The sequence below is a fragment of the Felis catus genome, chromosome A1 (genome assembly GCF_018350175.1).
Source record: "Felis catus isolate Fca126 chromosome A1, F.catus_Fca126_mat1.0, whole genome shotgun sequence".
In the NCBI taxonomy this organism is placed as follows: Eukaryota; Metazoa; Chordata; class Mammalia; order Carnivora; family Felidae; genus Felis; species Felis catus.
The window spans coordinates 50,377,348-50,400,395 of NC_058368.1; the positions used below are offsets into that span (position 1 = coordinate 50,377,348).

The 23,048-nt window shown below is 36.7% G+C and overlaps 2 long non-coding RNA genes across 6 annotated transcripts in view; one reads left to right on the forward strand and one right to left on the reverse strand.

Annotated features, from left to right (window-relative positions):
- The window catches only part of LOC109498550, a 528,643-nt gene that overhangs the window by 140,097 nt on the left and 365,498 nt on the right, over positions 1-23,048 (forward strand). For all 5 annotated transcript variants that reach the window (XR_006595729.1, XR_006595727.1, XR_006595728.1 and 2 more), the window contains one exon: positions 7,769-7,817. This is a non-coding gene — a long non-coding RNA (uncharacterized LOC109498550). The remainder of the gene's footprint in view (positions 1-7,768; positions 7,818-23,048) is intronic.
- LOC109498606 lies at positions 13,355-21,127 on the reverse strand. Its single transcript, XR_002155438.3, has 3 exons — positions 20,672-21,127; positions 19,932-20,166; positions 13,355-13,985 (listed from the first exon to the last, which is right to left on the reverse strand). It is a non-coding gene; the product is annotated as an uncharacterized LOC109498606 (long non-coding RNA).

The following is a 23,048-nucleotide window of genomic DNA, read 5'->3' on the forward strand; positions in this document are numbered from 1 at the left end:
TTTTATATTTAACAAGTTTTCTGTTGCTTTCAATTTTTTTCCATGCTGATATTGTGAACGTTGAGAATCCAGTCACAGAGCTAGCAATTGGCTTCTCTCAGTTTCTGGTTTTGAGGCTGTATCTTTGTCACTCTACCTCCTGAGGTTCAGAACTTCTAGTAAAGTAATTGCTCCAGGTTGACGAATGGTCAGCCTCTCCTCACGAAGGTGAGTTTTATGGAGTTTTAGTTGTAAGTAGTTCGCATGAGTCTTGTTCCGTCTTATATAGAGATCTTTTAGCCCATAACCCCCCAGAAACTCAGTCTTCTTTACTATCACCTACTTCCTGTCCAGGAGTCCATGGAGCTTGGATTTAAGGTCCACTGTTTCTGTTTTATATTTGATCCACTGATTCTGAGCCTAATTTTGTCTCATTATTTTTATCTGTTAATATTTTATCTGTCTTTGTCATTTGTTCAAGCAGGAGAGTTGGGTTAAGGCACAGACACAGTTATGTGGAAGTCAAGGATTGTAAATCCTTCCACAGGATTGGAAGTCAAGGATTGACCTTTGGTGATAATCTTTGACTGCAGTGTTTTAATCCAAACAAGTACTTCCAAAGGTGGCATTTCTAGTCTCCAAGGTAGACTGATAGAGGAGGTGTTTTGAGCCAAGAGTAGCTTTACATATCCCTCATATCTCATCATGTCTGCCAGTACCATCAAGAGAACTTGGGAGCAGTTACGTGACTTGAGAGAGGGAAGCAGAGGACATTCTCTTCTACAACTACATGTCTGGAAATATTATTAATGATATAAAACAACCACAGGATGAGTGACTTCACATTGAGTGTTAGCACATTATTACTTTAGCACAGTAGCATAATTTTGTATGCCCCCAAAATTGTTTCTAAAATATCAATGAAAATGTATAGAACAGTAATTGTGTGTCATAACTAAGTGTGATAGATGTTTTCACACATTACATATTTTTATCCCCATTTTATAAATGAAATCTCAAAGGGTTATATTACTTACACAGTTGGAGTAGTTTGGATGTGAGCTCCAGAGTCCAATATGTTTCATATTGCTATACTTTTATAGATGAGATGAGAAGCAGTGGGCCCCAAGAGAAAAGATGACTAATGAGACTGATATTAATATCTTTTCCATTTCAATTTAGTTCCCCTTATAAATCTTGGCTGCCACCATTCCAGCATTCCTCATTCATTCATTCATTCATTCATTCATTCATTCAGTATTCTGTGTCTGCAGTATGCTAGACGTGGTTCTACAAAGTCGAACAAGTCATGGTAATTTACTGTAACTCACTAGAAACACTTCTTCTTCCTGTCTAGCATCCCTTAATAACTCTGAAATACTTTACATATGGCAATAAAATATGTACATATTTTCATCCTTGAATCATTTACAAAATATATCCACTGTTTTTCATATAATTGGCTAATGACTTAAGGAACAGATAAAAACCTCTTTCAGACATTTACTTTTCTTTTTTTTTTAGAGTTTATTTATTTTGAGAGAGAGGGGCAGAGAGAAAGAGAGAGCTGGGAGGGGCAGAGGAAGGGGTGTGGAGAGAGAATCCCAATCAGGCTCTGCACTGTCAGTTCAGAGCCTGATGCGAGGCTCAATCCCACAAATGGTGAGATCATGACCTGAGCTGAAATCAAGTGTTGGATACTTGACCGACTGAGCCACCCAGGCATCTCCAGATGTATACTTTTTTTTTTAAAATTTTTTTCTTAATGTTTTTATTTATTTTTGAGAGAGAGAGAGACAGAGCATGAGCAGGGAAGGGGCAGAGAGAGAGGGAGACACAGAATCGGAAGCAGGCTCCAGGCTCTGAGCCATCAGCACAGAGCTCGATATGGGGCTCGAACTCACAGACTGTGAGATCATGACCTGAGCCAAAGTCGGACGCTCAACTGACTGAGCCACCCAGGTGCCCCAGATGTATACTTTTTGATGGAACTATTTGTTGAAGAAAACAACTTTGTATGTAACGCTGAAGGTCTACATTAAGAATATTTTTATGATCTGGTCAGAGAAAAGTTCTGCACTTGCAAATAAGGCATTATAATAAATATTAAAAATTCTCTACAGCAAGGTACATTGCAGAATACTAAATACTAAAATAAATAGCATGGCTCCTGTGCACACAAATTCATGAATTTCTTTTCCCCCTACTACTTGCAAGTGCCTTAAGCACAGATTATGTCTCACCTGTCATTTTTTTTCCCACTGGCAATTTGGCACCTGGTGGATGCTCAAAACATATTTGTAGAATGCATTATTTATCGGATGGATGGATATTCTTTGTTATTGGTTGAGTGGATGTACTGTAAGGAAGAACGAATGAATGAAATGATGGCTGTATTTATATGCAACACTCTGTAAGATATTTGATACTTCACCATGTGTCTTTAGAAAAGAAAGCCTGATAGTGTTTTGGGGGACATGTAAAAAAAAGGCCTGATAGTATTTTGGGAAGTGTGTATTTAGTATTTGGCTTTTATTCCCAGGTTTCAGAAGCATGGGACTACAAATAAATGCCAACTTCCTCTTTTGTATCTTACTGCCAGACAATTTCTGTTATTCCAAATTTGAAAGCATCATCCAAAATCTATATTTTTTCTGTATTTATCTACTTACCTATTGCTTAGATACACAGACTATCAATAAAAGCTTGAAATTATTTTCTTGTACATAGAATTTCATTACAGTGGTACTCACTGTAATGGGCTATTCTGCGATAGAGTAAGTTGTTTTTAATTGTTGGATTAATGTAAGTAATAAAGAGATGCCATATAGCTTTCTACTTTACGATGTTTTTTTTAAATTATATTTGTATATATCACTTAAAACTGACAATCCCAAAAGAAGCTACTTTTTTTTTTGTTATAATTTGTACTTGGGAAAATGAAACTCAGAGAAGTGAAATGACTTGTCTATTTCACAGTCATGCCAGACATTCTTCTGGGTAGGAAGAGACAATCACTACCTTAAGAGACCTTACAGTTTTGGGGAGTGGGAGGACAAATAAAGAGATAATTACATTATAGTAAGTGGAATTATATTTAATGCATGTACAGGGTGCTGTGAATATGTGTGGGATGTATATATCAATTTGTTCAGAAGTCTGTGGAACTTCAACCAAGTGTATGGTTCCAAGTGCAAGGCTTATTCTACCATAGCCAACCTTTCTCTTCTTTATCTTTTTTTTAATGCTTATTTATTTTGAGGAAGAGAGAGAATCCCAAGCAGGCTCCATGCTCAGCAGTGTAGGGCCTAACATAGAGCTCAATCTCTCAATCGAGAGGTCATGATCTGAGTCCAAATCAAGAATGGGATGATTAACCAACTGAGCCACCTAGGTGCCCCTCCCTCCCTTCTCTTTGATTCAGTCTTAGACCTAGTGGAAGTTGGTTAACAGAAGTAAATGTGACAAGTGAGAAATTAAACTTCAAATGAGGAAAAAGCTGGGTCTTGACAGTGTTGCATTTTGGTATTTTAGAGACTTCTAGAGAAGGTTACTGAATGAAATGGGGGAGTGGGCAAGGAGGGACAAGAAAGCAGGACTTCTTAGCAGAAATACTAGTAAACAATTGACTTTAAACTCTAGGCCTGTCTCAGTTGCTTGCTCAGGGAAACCTATCCAGTCTTCCAACACACACATAAGACTTTGTGACTAAGAAAGGGTGAGTTGCATACTTAATGGTACCCTTAAAACTGAGTAGATGATTATGAAGATTTTTTTTTTCTGCTTCTTAATTCACAGCAACTCCTGGTTGAACTAGAGATGACTTTACTTTCCAGTATCTCTTGACTGAGAATAGAATATTCACGATAATGAAATTCTAGACAACAGAAAATGGATGTACTGTGGAGTTCCTTGGTAATGAGATTTGAAAATAGAATTTTAACTGGAGACTAATATTAGAATATTCCTGAGTAATATCTGACCTTTATGGCTTGGAGCACCAGAGCTTCCTTCCCTTGCGTATTTGCATTTCTAATATCCTGAAGTCATTTCCTGTGTGTCAGTTTTATCACTGCCCCACTGTTTAACTGTGCTGCCTATACCCTCCCTCAAATGTCTGTTCTTTCACCACGAATTTAGGACTGCAGAAATGACGTCAACTTCAGGGTAATTTAAATTCCAGTGATCAAATTTTCTGGTTTCCTGACCACTAGCCTTTCTTTCCTTGTTTCTTCTTGTTCCCATTATTTTTTTAGGAGCTGAAAGTTTCTTGATATATAAATATTCCCAGCCCCACTCTTTTTATCTTGTACCTAATTCCCCAAAGGGGTTGCTGCAATGATTCTCGCCTCTTTCCATTATTTCCCTTAAGTCATGGCTGAAGTTTTTGTCCCATCTTAAGAATATGGATTTTCAGCAAAATTGAAAAATATAATGGAAGAGTTCCAGCTTCAATTAAATATTTACTATTTTATTTGTGAGTCTGTGGATTGTTTCTGCATAATTGTTATCTGATATAATCTTTCCTCATCAAAGTTATAATTTCTTAATTTGTTAAAATCTATATAACATACAAAAATATTTGGTTTTCAGGGGACCTGGCTGAAAGCTGAAGTTTTTTTTAGTATAATATGTATTTTAAAAATAGCTTTATTGAGGCGTAAGTGTATGTATGTTGTAAAATACACACATTTTAAGAATAGAGTACATGAGTTTTGATAAATACATGAATGCAATTACCACCAAAGTCAAGATTTAGAACACATTCATCATCCCTAAAAGTAATCTCTTTTTCCTTTTCAAAGTTCACATTCTATGCACAAACCATGGAACCTCTGAACTACTTTTTTTCCACTATATTTTTTTTGTTTTCTATAATGTCATGCAGTTGGAATTGTATAGCATTGCCTACCTGCCCCCCCCCCCCCCCGCCTTCTAACATGGTTTCCAAGGTTTCATTTCTCTAGCATTCTCTATTTTACAGATAAATAACTTGGAGAACAGTAATACAAATACTACAAGAAATTTTGCTGAAGATAGATATGGTTTTACAGAAGTCAGTAGACATTTACATAAGGATCTGTATATACGTGTGTGTGTGTGTGTGTGTGTGTGTGTGTGTGTGTGTCTGGAAATGGGGCAATACTGACCCACCCATGTATGTGATTTATTCTTGGAACAGTCTTGCCAGCTAATTTCAGCAAAAGTTAGTGCTGCAAAGCATTGTTCTAGTCTTGTATAGGATTAAAAGAGTAACAAAACACAGTATTTGTTCTTATAAAAATTATGGTATAAACATAATTCCATAAGACAAGTAGGGTAGGTGTAATAAGGTAGTACAAAGAAAGTGTGTTGAGTACTTAAAAGAGGTGGGAGGAATTTGTTTGAGATATTAGCACAGGCTTCATTAAAATGATGGTCTTTGGATAGATGGCCTTTGTGGGTGAATAGAGGTTTGGTGAGTAAAGACGGTGAAAACTGACATGCCAGGCAGAGAAAAACTACATGAGAAAAGCCAAAGGGTAGGAATTAGAAAAGTGGAGAACACTTGGGGGAAAAGCTTGGCTCAATAAATATTTGTTGAGTGAATGAAAATTTAATATCCTATTCCCAAAGTTAGTGCTAATAAAGTAAAATTTAAGTGGATCTGTAATTAATAATCATGTTGGAGGAGTGTGTTGAAATGTAATGGTAAAAAAACCTCACTTCACAGCCTGCACGTGTGGCTCCTTGCCTGACTCCAAAGGGCCTCCCTGACCCATGCCTCCTTCCTGTCCTGATAGCTGCTTTTTTATCCTTCAAGGTTGAATTTCCTTTCTGTCTTCCCAGGAAGCCTTCCTTGACTTTCCTCTCCAGAGTCAGCTGCTCCATCGCTGTGCCTGCTGTTATTATAGTACTTACACTGAAACCATTCAATTATGTGTAGATCTCCACCACTGAACTGTGAGAAGCTCAAGGGCAGAAATTTTGTTTCACTTGTCTGTGCATAACCAGTTCTTGGATCTGGTAGGTGCTCAACACCGTCTAGTTGCAGGACAGAAACATGCTTAGCTGAGTACTGAGTTGATAGTTTTCTCTTCTGCCTTTATGTTATTCCTTCCTTCAGTCTCAGTGTGTAGTTCTTAGTCTCCAGCTGGAAACTGAGCTGTCTATACACATTTCACAGCTCTGTGCTTTTCCATGTCCCCTCAGCCCCTCATGGCCTTAGCCAGTGTCTCCATGGACCTAAATTCTAAACATCTCTTTAGCTGGAGCTCAAAGGCCTCCTTTATCAGAGTGCTTCTCTGATGTCCAGCCAAAGTGTTTTGCCTTCTCTGAATTTACGTGATAATTTTCTTTTTTTTTTTTTAAATTTTGTTTTTCAACGTTTATTTATTTTTGGGACAGAGAGAGACAGAGCATGAACGGGGGAGGGGCAGAGAGAGAGGGAGACACAGAATCGGAAACAGGCTCCAGGCTCCGAGCCATCAGCCCAGAGCCTGACGCGGGGCTCGAACTCCCGGACCGCGAGATCGTGACCTGGCTGAAGTCGGACGCTTAACCGACTGCGCCACCCAGGCGCCCCTACGTGATAATTTTCTATACCACTTTCATGATGTTTTCTATTTTCTAGACCCAAAGTCAGAACCTGAATTTTGTATACTTCGAATCCCCAAAAGGCTACAAGGTGCCCTCAGAATAGACACATATTCAAGTTGCATTCAGTGTTTTTTTTAATTGAGCACAATTTGTCAGGCCCTACGTTGGTGGCTAGCTATTCAATAAATATTTACTAAACAAATGGTTCACTCATCACTTGCTTTGGGGGTAAACTGCAGAGCAACACAGGCTAAGTGAAAATGTAATTTGGAGGCAGAAAAAGAGAAAGGAACAAATCAGAAATATATCCTGTAGCAAATTACAGAATTTCACAAAACCATTTGAAATCTTGCTTTGCTTATGAAAATCTCCACAAAAATCTAGCAACCCTGAGAGCAGTTTGAAAAAAATGATAACCTGGAAGGAGTTTTAGAGAGTTTTGTAGTTTCTTTTGTAGTTATGAACGTGTCTTTTCAGTAATTACATGGTGACTAATTTTACATTCAAGCTAACCACTTAACTTTAAATGTATTTGATTCTATAGATCAAGTATAGACTTGGAAGCTTTGAATAGAAAGCTAAGTATGGGTTATAACAATAAGGAAATAAAATTAATCTACTTGGAGTTCTTTTCTTTTATCTAAACAAATAATCAGCTTTTATGATTTCAGGGCCATTCATTCCTCTTTCTTTCCTTATAAAAGCATTCACTCTGGTCACAATTTTCTTTGTCTCTTTTGATTACCTTGGGGACTCAGGCTAACACACCAGGTCTTACTCTCACTAACTTCATGATTCTTTTTCCCTACAAAGCTGAATGTAGTTGAGGACCTTAGCGTAGCACATCCAAATGCGTTCTGCTTCCATAGCAAAGGACTTTCATGTTCAATTTCACCAGGATTTAAAAAGTGAAATATAAATATTTCATTTTAGAATTATTAAATGTTAACTGAACATTTCGAGAAACAACATCATCTTGTTTGCCCCAGAGGGTCTCAGCCACCCTGCAGACTACCCACCTCCAGATTAGGGCACCTGAGTCAAAGCTATCCCCAGGATGAATAAGCAAGGCTCTGGAGAAAATGATCAGTTGGGGGCCAATTCACTTTAGAACAGCAATGATGATGCTCTTATTCATAGGTGTTGAAGGAATGGTGATACTTGGCTGGCAGAGTCTTTGTTTACTGATTTATTTCTCCCTCTTTTCTAGGAGATACAGCAAAAGCTCATACTGTCTGTATAATGCTTCCACAAGCACAGTGAGTAGATACATTACTATTTTCTCATTAACTTGTCTAATATTTTGTGTCCCTTTAGCCAATGCCTACTTCTTCTGCATTCCTCACTGAGACCTTTTTCTTGTCTCTAATGTCCCTCTCAAAAATGGAAGCAGCTTTCTATGTCAAGTATCTACTATTTTCCTTTTTTTTTTTTTTTTTTTTGATTGCTCGTGGTTGCTCTACTTTCTAAGCTCATTTTTAAATGGCAGAGAACATGGGGGATTTTCTCGGAACTCTTCAAGATTGACAAAACCAGCACTTTGTAAATAGTTTTATCTTGTGTATACTTGGAAAACTTCTGCACTTGCATCGGAGCCCACCACATGCCCTGGGAAAAATTTCAGAAAGAGCTTGCCTTGTGCTGTAGATGTGCTCTGAACGGGGAAGGATCAGTGAATGTTTGTTGAATGAACGAGTGAGTGAATAAGGAACACAAATGAGAGCTAGCCCTACTGAACACACAGGAAGGCCATTCATGTTTTAGAACAGAATCTAAGATTGTAAATACTATGACCGTCTGGCAGACTGTGTCCTGATTATGTTAACATAGTCTTAGCCACAGCGGTTTGAAGATAGAGCTTGTTCTGAACATGTGGTCAACTGGGAATATGATTCTTAGTGAAAGGATATCGTGTGATTTTAGATCTCCTCTACAGTCTTCTTTTATTTATTTTTAACGTTCTAATTTTTTTGTTTTTGAGAGAGAAGGAAAAAAGAGAGTGAGATAAAGTATGTGAGAGAGCAGGGGAAGGGCAGAGGGAGAGATAGAGAGAATCTCAAGCAGTGGGGCTTGATTCTATGATTTGGGATCGTGACCTGAGCTAGAATCAAGTCTGAAGTTCAACCAACTGAGCCACCAGGTGCCCCCTACAGTCTTCTGTCAAAACAACTCGATTTTATGTGTTTGATTATTGTAAACTTAATTTTTTATAAGTAGGTTACAAATATACTGTAAATAATAACATAAAAATGCAGGAAGACTAAAGAAACACTACCTTTTACATAGTGAAATACAGTCAAGCTGATTAACGTGCCATCTGCTGACTTTGTTACTATTTTTTTTGTGTGTTATGAGAACATCTGGAATCTACTGTCTTAGCAAATTTTCAATATTTAATAAGTATTATTAACTGTAGTCATCACGCTGTATATTTAATCTGTACACTTAACTCATCCTGTGTAACTGCAACTTTGACCAACATCTCCCCATTTCCTCTACCTCTCCTTTCTCTGGTAACCATGGTTCTACTCTCTGCTTCTCTGTATTCAACTTTTTTAGATTCCACATAGAAGTGAGATTTCTGTGTCTGGCTCATTTCACTTTGCAGTCATCATTTCACTGTGTATGTGTGTATGCTCATCATGTTTTACAACTTAAACATACGCAATTCTTATTTTAAAAAGCTCTATATTTTACGAGTCCCTTTATATGAAAAATTAGAAAAGGTGAAGGTTTAATGACAGAAAGCACATCACTGGTCACCAAGGCCAGGAAGTGGAGGAAGGGATTGATGACAAACGAATATGAGTGAACTTTTCGGAGTGATGGAAATGTTTGATATTACGATGGTGGTGGTCTTGACACCATGCACATTTAAGGCTGTACACATAAAATTAGTGAATTTTATTATATGTTAATTTTACCCCATCACAACTAATTAATAAAGTGAAAAACAAAGGAAATAAATAAACAAATACATCTTTGTTGTTTGGAAAAAAATAAGAAAAAATAAACACTGACTGTGGAGGTTGGCACTGGAGGAGAATCTCATGGTGGAGCTGCCCTCTGAGGCTTTCACCATCACCTTGGGATTATTTGCTGTCTCCATTATAGCCTCCAGGGACCCCGCTTATCCTTCAACTTTCTGGTCCCAATTTAGAGAAATGACCTTGCTCTTGCTTTACTAATAGCTTAACTGAGACATGGTAGAATATTTTTTAAATATTGATTATGAAAAAAATCAGGAATGAAAAGGAAAACAATCACAGAGCAACACTTTGAATCTTCTCGATAGTAACATACTTGCATCTTGTTCTCTGCATCAGAGGATGGAAAATTTTTTCTGTAAAGGACCAGGTCGTAGTAAATATGTTTGGCTGTGGACCATGCTATCTCTGTTGGGACTGCTCAGCTTTGCAGTGGTAGTGTGAAACCAGCCGTAGACAATGTATCAATAAATGGACTCCAACAAGGTATTAGGAGATCAGGCAGGGCCAAATTTTGCTTGCATGCAAAATATATATTTGGTTTGAGGTTCTGTCTTTTCTTTGGTTCAATGACATGAAATATTCAGGGTGCCCCTGAATATCACTTTCTACAGTCTGAATTGTGCCCTACCTTTGTAAATGTAAAAAAAATATCATAATCTTGTCAAAAAATGATACAAGAACTGAAACATCATTGGAAGATGCAAACACATCTAGTTAAGAACCAGAGACTCATTTCCTCATGAAATTTTTAGAAACCTAATACAATTATTCTTGTTACTATTAGATCTGTTGTTTATTCAAGACAGAGCATGCACATATGGGTGCATATTTGCTTTGGGTTTCTCAGGGAATCTTGTATAATGTAGAAATAGTTTACTGCTGAAGTCAGAATCATGTATGGTATAGAAGGCCGGAAGGGCCGGATTAAGGTTCGGGAAATGGGGGTTTATAAATCACCTCTGTATGTATTGTACCTACATTCCCACATCAGCTGTTACTGAGACTGTTGTACACAAAGTCAGTCCTAAGCAGATCGCTTTTTTAACAGAACAAACAAGAACCCAATCCACCTCTACTATTACTCTGAGCTTTCACTCCAAGTCAAAAGCTTAGGTCAATGTAGAATGAAAGCCTCTGATTCTTCTCTGTGCCTTTTGTAGTTAAAACTGACTTAGCAGCGGTGGTGTCCCAACAACTTTCAGAACGGTTCCTGCAGCAGGTGTGTGTACCCGTCTTATTCCAGATAAGCAGTCATCAGGTTAGCTCACTGGAAGTTGTATGCCCACATCATTTCATAGATCTGCACATCAGATGTGGTCTCATGAATCTGTGCATCTGGTCGCCTCTTGTCTCTGCATGTCTGATGCCTGCCTGTGTTCCTCTGACACATCTCCATCATTGTGATTATTATTATTTGAGGGGAGGGCACTTTCTTACTCTCTGTCACCATAAGATGCTCCAGGCTCATCTTGTATATTTACTGTCTCAGTCCATGAAACTGCTATTTCCCTTTCATTCCAAGGAGCCTTGGTTCATTTTATGGGATTATGTGGATGTATTTCACAATATCTGGATGCAAGGTGTGACAAATAGCATTTTTCACTTAGGACTAAAAATGGTGTGTGTGGGGGGCTCCCTCTTGAAACCTTCTGTTGAGCACTGTCTTTCCAACACTTGTGTTAAGGATGGAGGTTGGTGGTGGGAGGAAAGTATGTACTCACAAGTTTTCAGGTTTTCCCAAAGAGGCACCACTGGTGTTGAGGAAATGCCTTGCCATTTAAAATTTCTCATCACTGTGTATAAATGAAAGAAAAGGAAGGACAGTAACCCTGCGATCTCTACCATCTGCTCCCACCCCTGACCTCTGAGCTTAGCAGGCTCACCAGATACGACAGTGGATGATGAGAGCTGCTTCATGAGACAACTTGGACTTGGAGTCTTTAAACTGAGATGCTAAGGGCAGCCTAGCAGGGTTTTATATACTATTAATTGTTGTCTGCATTTTGTACTCTACAGGGTGTAGGCTGGGGCTGGTGACTGGATTCAGTCTCCTGATTTGGTGGTTAGTGTTGTGATTCTTTATAGGAACGAGAGGAATAAAGGGTATAATAATATTATGGGAAAGGACTTGATGACTTACCACATGTGGGATAAATGGGGAAGGGAAGAATGAAAAACAGACCTTTTCTGGCTAACTGTGGTTGGTGATACTTGAATAAAAATGGGGACCTTAGGCATTGTTGTAGGGTCTACCAGAAGTTTGGAAATGTATATTTGAAACTCAAAGAGGTCTGTTTGAATGGATTCAGGAGCCATTTTTATGGGCACCATGGTGAATTCTTTTCTTCCAGGGGTCTGACACATGCCTTGAAAATTTTAGTATGTGTGCTGGAAATAGTAATATATGGATGGATTTTACTTCAAAAGGGATACATGAGTTGAATATGAAGATACTTTAAAGAATAAAACTCAATTTATTCACTCATTTCTTTTTAGAATATATGAGTGTTAAAATCAGGATGTAAATTGCAGCAGCAACAACAAAAAAGATTGGTTCAATGAACTGCCAGCTACAAAGTTATGAGCATGTGCTCTCTGCTCATGTGAGAATTACTGTGATTATAGGAGCTATTAGTAAATTGCATATTTTAAAAAGTATAAATTACTTTTTCTTGATAAATGTGGAAGTTATTTCAGGGTTATATTTATATTTCATTTACAAGTTACTTTTCTTGAGAGATGTAACTCTTATTTTGCAGTTTTATTTTTGTTTCATTGAACAGATAGTAATAGTCAACAGTTTATAACTATAAACTATTAGTGCTTCTGGTAAGTGGCATGAATTAACTGCTGTAATTATATCTATGCTGATTGTTCCTGTCAGTTCAACTCACTGAACTGAAGAGAAAAGCCTTTTCTGTATCATTTGTACAAAATGTTGGAGGATAGTTTCAGTATAAATCTATAAAGGAGACAACTGAGAAGTTAAATTAGAAATTGTACTTCGTCTAAAGGAGATTTAAAAATAAGTCCTACATTCATGGGCAGGAAGCTCCAAGATGACTTTTATTTTTCTGTAAGGTGTCCCTGAACAGGCTCGAGGATAAGGTGTGTAATTAAGTGTACTACACCCACAATGCAAGGAAATGGGTTGTTCTACTCTTTCTGTGCCCACCAACACCATTTCCATCACGCCTTTTGCTGATTATTGACAATGGCACAGAGATATGACAAATGTGTAGCTATGGCTCTTCTCTCCTGGACAGATGACAGACATGGCCTAACGATCATTGTAGCTCTGATGTTTTCCACTGTTGGCTCAGAATTCTTCTACACATAGTGGTCCAAATGATTTGAATTGAAACACATAACAGAACCTAGTAGCTATCTTTGTTCAAGAAGAAACACAAACTCATAAGAACACCAGTGGATTTGGGAACCACAATTGGATTTATCCAAAACAGGAATAGTCGAGAACTGGATGAGTTTCCAGAGCAGGCATTTTCTGATTGTGCCCTTGATTCAGTTATTGTAAATTTATCTTTTTTTTTTCAAAATTTAAAATGTTTATTTTATTTTTGAGAGAAAGAGAGAGTGGGAGTAGGGGAGGGGCAGAGGGAAAGGAGGCACAGAATTCGAAGCAGGCTCCAGGCTCTGAGCTGTCAGCACAGAGCCCAAGGCAGGTCTCGAACCCACAAGCAGTGAGATAATGATGCTTAACGGACTGAGCCACCCAGGTGCCCTGTATAATTTATCTTTCTGCTATTAAGTACTCCTTTTAAATATCAGCACTTCAGAATTTAAAGTTCATTAAGATTTTACGAATTTTTATTTTTATTATTTTAGTGAGAGCCCAAGTTGGGGAGGGGAAGAGAGAGGCGGGGGACAGAGGATCCCAAGTCGGCTCGGAGCTGACAGCTTCAGCACTGAAAGCAGTGAGCCGGATGCAGGGCTCAAACTCATGAACTGCTGAAGCTCAACCAACTGAGCCACCCAGGTGCTCCTTGCCAAAATCTTTTTAATAAGCTTTGTATCATTGCCACTTTCGACAGGATTCCATTCAAATCTGTTTTGGTCACGCTTAGCAGCAAGTTGGCCAAATCTTAAGCCCTAAGACAAAATCAACCAGAATCTCTCAGGACATTATTTATACTTTTCATGTCAATGAAGTCTTACACCCAAAGAAAGAAGAGAGGAAAAAATGGCAGTTTGGCAGTGTTCTCCACTCCATGGATTCAACATCCTTTTTCTCTCTATCCCAAATGAACAATGTTCTCTGGCTGTTGACTGGGAGAGGCCTGAGGCACAGTGCCAAAGGGATCTAGAAGATTCTGTCTTTCCAAAAGTGGGTTAATAGTAAGCAGAGGTCCAATGGCCTGAGTTTCAGTCTTTAGTCTTGGTCTTGCCATTAACCAGGTTTTATGTGCTTGACTTTATCTGTAAAATAAAAGAATGTTATAAAAAACATCTTAAATACATAATTTTTACTTCTGAATTCCTTTAGCTTCCTTTTCCTGCTCTCTCTGTTAAATAGAGCATAAGCTTTGAACCACACAGAATTGGCCAAGTTTTAAATCGAGGGACAGTATGAAGCCTCTCCATACCCTTCCTTTGTATTCTTTACAGAATTGTAAAGAATTGGTATTGTTTTTATTTTTTTCCACCTTTAAGCAGTACAGAAAAAGGTGAATACCCTTAGGTAAAGAAAAGACAAACACAAGAAAGCAAATTTTCTAAAGACTAAGAAAAGGGCATGAACAAAAAACTTATAGAAGAATAAATATACTTGGACAGACATGTGGGAATATATTGAAGCTCAGTGGTAATACCAATTCATAAAATAATTTTTCAAGCACCAAACTAATGTACATTTTAAAAGATAATAGTTTGATTAATGCTGGAGTTCCTGGGTGGCTCACTTGATTGAGTGTCTGACTCTTGATCTCAGCTCAGGTGTTGATCTCAGGGTTGTGAGTTCGAGCCCTACTTTGGGCTCCTTGCTGGGGGTGGAGCCTACTTAAAGCAAATAGTATGCTTAATGCTGATGAGATAGGGGTGAGATTTATATTTGCTAGTCAGTGTAAATTAGTAGAATCTGTATGGAAAATAATTTAGTAATATGTAACAAGGGTCTGTTGGGCCCATTGTTTTCCCCTTTTAAGATTTATATTAAGCATTCATTCAGAATGTTGAATAAATATTTCTGTTAAAATATTAGTAAGAGTGAAATACTGAAAGCATAATAAATATGCAGCAACAGAGAGTTAAATAAATTGTGTCAATGGGATACCATATAACATGGTCATTTGAAATGACATTAAAGAATAGTTAATGTTAACTGAACAAAATTGCTCCACAGTAGAGTCTATCAAAACCATATTATTTTAATTATATATATAACATATATAAATGGAAGATAATATATTAACATTAATCACTGTTAAGTGATTTTCTCTGAGGGATGTAGAAATGTTTTCACATTTCTCCTTTAACTTCATTCTGTGTTCTTTAGTGTAGAAATGAAAATGTGTGTCTTCAATAAGAACACTAAAATATAGTAAAAAGTAATATGTAGGATTTTTAAATACAATTTTTAATTTTTAAATTGGTAATATGCCAAATTATAATATACCTAACAATTTCAGTGAACATATTGTGTCAGAAAATTTCCAAATTCCAACTGCACGAGCACAAAATATGATTTGTTACTACCAATTATAAAGAATTAAGAGGAGATATTCTGGGGAGAGGAGGAAATTTAAAATGTAAACAAAAAACATTGCTATTTCTATCCAGAAAACAAATGAAAAGATGGCAAAAAAGATACTCTCTGTATTTTCCCTGGTATAGTTTTCTCTCTGGGAGTGAATTATTTTGTCAGCAGCCTTAATTCTCTAAGTCAGTTGGGATGACTTTTCATTGTCCTTTAGTGAAATACTGGTCCAGTGATCTAAAAAGAGATACAGCAGTATCCAGTGTGCCTCACTAAGAAGCTTTGATATTCCTTCATATAGTTTCTTAGGAGGAGCAGCAATATTACTTGGGGCCTGTCAACTTTTCCTTATTTTTAAAAATAAATATTAAAATAAATTTTAAGTATTTTTAAACTAATGTTTTCAATCAAAACTGCCCCAATACTGTAAAATTTCACAAGTAAATTCTTAAAAGAAAGGTTTATCACTTTGTGTTGATTTCCAATGAAGCTCAGATTTGAAATGTAAATACTGTTTTTAAAGACATTACAAGTAGATTGGGGATTTTACCCCACATCCCTTTCAATCATAGGAAGTTGCTTCTTCCAGTTTTACAGTGACTCATTTTAACTCACAACTAAATAAAACAAAGAATGCTGTAGATCTGAACTATAGCGACCTAATCTTGAAATTATTAAAAATACATGAACCAGATGGCAACCCTCCAGGGTACATCATCTGACGCAGATATCAGATTAGAAGTTTTCTTTCATAAGCAGACTGTTTAATACCACACTTTATTTAGATCTCCATTAAAGAACTGTGCCTTGAATGTGAAATTGTCTAGAGGCCAATTACTTAAGGGCTTGACCCAAACTATAGGAAATAAAAAATGTATTAGCCAATCTGTAACAAACAAAAGTGCTCATTAAATTAATAATAGTACAAAAACAATACACAGTACCATCCATAAAATATGCATTGGCTTGTGAAGGCATCATGTTACCTCATTGGAAGGCTTTTAAAAACAATGCATTTTGAGCAGCTGCTGTATTTTGGATGTGAATATTTCAGCCTAACAGGCTTATTAAGGAACTCACGTGTTGTAACAAATCTATAAGGTAGCTGGAAGATATTTCAAGAGATTTGGGCTCTGTTTAAGCTGTTTTGCGGGGGTAGGGTGGAGGAGAGGGAACTAAGGCTACAAACTGAGTCCTTTGCAAAAATCACGGATTGTAGCAGAGTGGCATGAAAACTTGCCTCCTGACTTAATTCTTTTCTGACACACCACATTATCCCAACTAACACTCAAGTTCCTCTTTGTGAATGAGCAACAGTCATGTTAGTCAGGGAGCCTTGGATTCAACCTGAGGATTATCTGTTCTACCCAGTGTTTGTTAGTTTGCTTCCCTTTGTGGGTCTGTTGTTATTCAACAGCTTTCTTTTGGCCCTAAAACAAGGAATTGTGACTGAACATACTCATCTTCTGTCTGTTGGTGCTGCCCAAACACAATGAGAATATGTAGCCTTTCTTTTACACACTGCCCAGACACTTAAAAAAAAAAATCAATTAGAACTGCATCAGCAATGTCAGGTTTATTCACATTCAAGAGAAAGCAGTCTGCTCAAATTTCTCTAATTTTTTTTTTAACAAATTAGTTTTTTGTTTAAGTTCATTTAATTATTTTGAGAGAGAAACAGACAGCATGAGTGAGGGAGGGGCAGAGAGAGAGGGAGAGCCAGAGAATCCCAAGCAGGCTCCCTGCTGCCAGCACAGAGCCTGACATGGGGCTCAAACTCACAAAACTGTGAGATCATGACCTGAGCTGAAATCAAGAGTCGGACACGACTGACTGAGCCACCTAGGTGCCCCAAATTTCTCTAATTTTTACAGTTGGCTAGGAAATATCTTTTCAGTTAGTAATTGTTTCTTTAATATTTTATAAAATGAATGCTTATTGTAAAAATCTGGAAAGAGGAAAAACATCCATGTCATACAGTTGTTAACCCTTTGATAAATTTCATTTAATCCTTTAAGTATGTATATATACTTGTTGGCCTGGTTTATTCAAGTGATTAAAAAACATGTCCTGATCATGGACAATGTGCTACACATTTGAGAAAGACTGAATAATGTGTATGTGTCTGTGTCTACAAGCACACTATCCTCCAATGACTTAAGTTTAGTGAAGATATGTAGTACAGAAAATTCTATTTGGGTAATAACACTACATATATAATAAATAGTTATATAATAGATATGTATCTTGCTTTCTTCACAGTAAAACATAGTGAGCATTTTCCCACTTCATTAAAATTTTGTGACACTATCATGTAAAAGTTTATAATATACTATGTGTGTTTTTTGTTTTATTAGACATTTCCCTGATAATAAATATATAAGTTTTTTTATTTTTATAAATTATTAAGAAATGAAATTTGGTACTTACATTGTTCTTTTCTTTGCATTTTAGAATAAGTTTTTAAAAGGTGACTTTATGGTTCAAAGCTCAGAAAATTTCAAAGTTTAACACAACTGATTCACTATTTTTCAGAAAGCTTATGAAAACTTATAATATTGTCAGAGTGTATTAGAGTGGCAATCATAGTACTTCTCCACCAACTTTGTTATTTAAAAAAATTATTGCTAACACTTTTTGTTGAAAATAGTAAATCCTTATAATAATTTACATTATTAGTAACTTTATTTAAAATGTGTAGCACATATATAAGTATATAAATTTATATTTTGTATATATATATATATATACAATTTGTGTTTGATTTTAGCAGATTATTAGTTGATGCTTTTGCTTAATATTTTTTTGGAATCCATTTCATTGCAAATGGCAAGATTTCATTCTTTTTAATGGCTGCATAATATTCCTATATATATATATATTTTTTTTTTTTTTTTCTTTTTTAATGGCATCCTTTTTATCCATTCATCAATTGATGGACACTTGGGTTGCTTCCATATCTTGGCTATTGTCAGTAATGCTGCTATAAACATAGGGGTGCACGTATCCCTTTGAATTAGTGTTTTTTCATTTGGGTAAATACCCAGTAGTGCAACTTCTTAGGGTACTTCTATTTTTAAGTTTTTGAGGATACGCCATACTGTTTTACACAGTGGAACAGTTTGCATTCCCACCAACAGTACACAAGGATTCCTTTTTCTCTACATCCTCACCAACAACTGTTCTTTCCTGTGTTTTTAATTTTAGCCATTCTGACAAGTGTGAAGTGATATATCATTGTAGTTTTGAGTTGTGTTTCTCTGGTAATAAGTGATGATGGGCATCTTTTCATGCATCTGTTGGCCATGTGTATGTCTTCTTTGGAGAAATATTTGTTCATCTGTCCATTTTTTAAATTGGATTACTTGGACTTTTTGTTGTTGAGTTTTATAAGTTATTTATATATTTGCACACTAACTCTTTACTGGATATATCATTTACAAATATTTTCTCCCATTCCATAGGTTGCCTTTTAGTTTTGTTGATTGTTTCCTTCACTTTGTAGAAGCTTTTTATTTTGATATAGTTTCAATAGTTTATTTTTGCTTTTGTTTCCCGTATCTCAGGAGATAAATCTAGAAAGAAGTTGCTATGGCCAATGTCAAAGAAGTTATTGCCTCTGTTCTCTTCTAGGATTTTTATGGCTTCAGGTTTTTAATCCATTTTGAATTTATTTCTGTGTATGGTGTAAGGAAGTGGTCCAGTTTCATTCTTTTGCATGTTGCTGTCCAGTTTTCCCAGCACCATTTGTTGAAGACACTTTTTTCCATCGGATATTCTTTCCTGATTTGTCACAGATAAATTGACCATATAATTGTGTTTTTTCCCTGTATTTTCTATGCTATTCCATGATCTGTGTGTCTGTTTTTGTGCCAGTACCATACTATTCTGATTACTATAGCTTTATAATGTAACTTGAAGTCCAGAATTGTGATGCCTCCAGATTTGCTTTTTTTTTTTTTTTTTTTTTAAAGATTGCTTTGGCGAGTTGGGGTCATTTGTCGTTCTATACAAATTTTAAGATTTTTCCAGCTCTTTAAAAACTGTTGTTGGTATTTTGATAAGGATTTTTAACCACTGAACAGTTATTTTGGAGGATAGGGTTGAGGGGCATGAAATGATGATCATGATTAATGAGAAATCTCAAGGCTCTGAATATTTCTAGTTAAACATTCACTCAGCAAATAGGGAGCCCATCATTAAGTCTGGGAGAGTAAATTGTAATGCATGAAATGAAATAATAACTTTTGATATTCAGTGGTTTTTAATATCTAATTTTTATTTTGTTTTGGTTGAGGAAATATCTCATGTAGCCATCAGTTTCCTTATGACTTCAAAGAAATAAATGAACTTTCTTTTGTAATGTTGCTGATTTAAAGAGACAATATACTTTTCTAGCTGTTGACATTTGGTTATTACCACTGTGCACATACTGCATTTTAGAAACCACTTTTCTTCTTTTCTGTTTTTGAGACTGAAGAGAAATTGCATTTGCCCACATTCCCACACTGTGACCAGAAAAAAGAGAAACAAATATAAAATGTTTATCTAAACTCACGTTTGGAGAAAGTGGTTTTTTAGACACAAACAGAGAAAGATTTTTTTCACTGGCTAATATGACACAGGGCAGGATAATTCTGTAATATATTAATAATGTATTTTTTACTTACTTTTCTAGCACAAAATCTTGTAGATTATTTAACCAAACAAAAAACGTTCTCTTCAGTAGAGCATAGATTTTATTTTTCCATTTTTTGGTCTGTCTCTTTCTCTCTCTAAGGATTCTCTGGTTCTTCAGAAATTCAGACCAAAAAGCAGGTTTCCAGTGATAAGAGCTGAAGTCCAAGCGGAACAATAATGTATCCTTAATATTCTGAAAAGTAGGCCCTTTGCCATATGTTGTCACTTCCATGGAAGCAAATAAAATGATACAAATTGTTATTATAAAATTCTTGAGTTTTATTCTAAGATTAGGATCATGATAGATTATTAAAGTGAAATGTACGTTAATATTAAATAGTTCCATATGGTATGCATCAGTCACAATAGAGATGATACCTTTTTATTCTATGCATTTCTATATTTAAATACAAATTTGTTAAACATATTCAAACAATACTTACAAGTAAAGTAAAAATATAGTATTATTTTAACTTTTTACCTTACCTCCATTCACTTCCTTCTCTAGATGTAACCATTGTTAAAATTTAGCACATATGCTAGAACTTTTTCATATCATATAGGCAAAGAGGAAGAGATAAATACACCTATATATAGTTCTAGGATTTTAAAAGAATATGAGATCATACCATATCTATTTTTCTGTAAAAATTATTTTTTTACTTAAAATATGTCTTGATATTTGCTAATATAGACATTTTAAGTGCTCGTGGTTCTTTTTAAGGATTACCGTTTTTATTGAAGCCATCCCCTGCTAGAGTAGACACCTGCGTACACAGCCTCTGCGAGGAATTGGGATACAGAGAAGCATGAGTTGAATAGAAGCAGCAGCCAACTCCACGCTACAGAGCCCTGAAGAGGCTTTGAAGCCTACTCTCTGTGGAGATGTATTCTTGTTTCATATTTTAGCAATCCTTATTCCTTTCTTTGAACATCCTCTGAAATCATAACTTGTCTGCTGTCCTGTTTTCTTCCAGATACGTTCCGTAACATATTTGGTCAGCTGTCCCAGGCTGCAGTGATTTTTATGATGTCCCTCCTTCTGTCAGAGGACTTTCACAAATCCCAAATGATCTGTTAGTCTTTACCTTCTGGAGCTGCTTTTTCATTTCCAGAAGGCCACTCGAGTCATGATAAACCTTGCCCTTTTCACACCCAGCCTGTTGCATTTCCTTCTTTCTCTTTGAAGGAGGTCCAGCATTCTCACTTGCGTACTTTTGATATCCAGTAGTGTTGATACTGTTTGCCAGAACACAAAGTAAATGGCAGGAAAAGAGGCCACAGCTGAGTAAACAACACTTGTTGTGGAATATACTCGACACTGGGCAAAATGATAGAGTACTCTTGGCTGCGACGCTTAGGATTTTGGCTGGGATCCTCTGTAGAATATGGCTCACCAGTTCTCACTGACTGAGAACTCAAGGCATGGGAAAAACACAAAAACGCATTCAGTGACACATACATATTGTTTACCATAAAGGGTTATGATACACAAACACGTCATATACACATATTTATGTATTACATATCAGTAAGATACTTCAAAGATAAAATTAGCACACATTAGTGTTGTGTGGGCATGGTCGGTGTACTCACATATACATGTGTGTATGTATCTTTGCGTGTACGTGTGGATATGTTTGTAGCACACATTTTTGAGTGAGAATGCTGGGTAAGAGGTGATGAGGGACTTGCCAGATTGGTATTGCACAAATAGAAACTAATCTTTTTATTGCTCACTTCACTAATTCTGGGGATATTAACATTATAAGCTAGCTTGTTATAAACCTACTCTCTCAGAGAGACTACCCAGAAAATATAGACAAAATTAAAGGAAAATATCTGTCAGAAAGTCTCAGAGGGCTACCCAGTCAGCAAGGACTCAAGGGGCTGAGAGCAGACATTTGGTGCTGCTTTTCCTTTCAGAGCATTTGCCCATTCTCATGGGGTTTGTGAGACTCTTAGAAACTGAGAAAACCTTTTTGTCGGTCTTGGGGTCTCTAGGGCCAGAAACTAGAGTCCAGGGACTACCAAGAAGGAAGGGCCTGGTATACACCCAAGTCTTCCGCTTGGTATTGGTGAGGGACCATACCCTCAGAGTCAGAGTGACCCTTTTTATTTATTTATTTAAAAAAAAATTTTTTTTTAACGTTTATTTTTGAGACAGAGAGACAGAGCATGAACGGGGGAGGGGCAGAGAGAGAGGGAGACACAGAATCCGAAGCAGGTTCCAGGCTCTGAGCCATCAGCCCAGAGCCCGACGTGGGGCTCGAACTCACGGACCGCGAGATCGTGACCTGGCTGAAGTCGGACGCTTAACTGACTGCACCACCCAGGCGCCCCAGAGTGACCCTTTTTAATGTCAGGAACAGGTTTCACAGACCCTGAAGCCTTGCTCTGAAGCATCTCGATTATCAGATGGATTATGCCTCATAACTGCCTGTGAGGCACCCATCCAGAGACTTGGCTCCATGGTCTTTTATATGAAGTTTCAGGCTCACAGTCACAAATGACTAAACATAGGAAGAAATGAAATTACATGATCAAAATCTATGGAAAACAGACATGGATCCGCAGGAGATCCAGACATTAAAATTAATGAACAAGGACGTGAAGATATTGTGGTTATTGCAGTTATTGTGGTTACCTGCTTCACTAGGGCATGGACGCAAGCTTACGCAGCGAGAGTCACTAGTTCCTGTCACCACCTGGTGGTCTCTCACAAGCCACTTGAGCTTACTTTTTTTTGCTTTGGCTGCCATTGTCTCCATGAGAATTTCCACTTAAAATGACACTTTTTCCTTTCTTTTGCATGCATGTTTATACCTTGCACCTGAAAACACCTTTCTGAAAACTGACAATTCATCCCCAATTCTTCATTTCCCAGCACTCTCAGATGACTTCCTTCCAAATCTCTAATCCCTTTTCTCCCATTAAAATTGTGGAATCAGCAGGGATCTTAAGGCAGATGGATACTGCCACCATTTTAATTGGAAATAGCCTTGGGGATTTCTGGGTGTCATATATAAAACTGTAGAAAAGTAGAGACTGGGTATCTTGTATACTTTTCAAGTTTATTTCTTGGTAATAAGTTTGTCATATTTGGA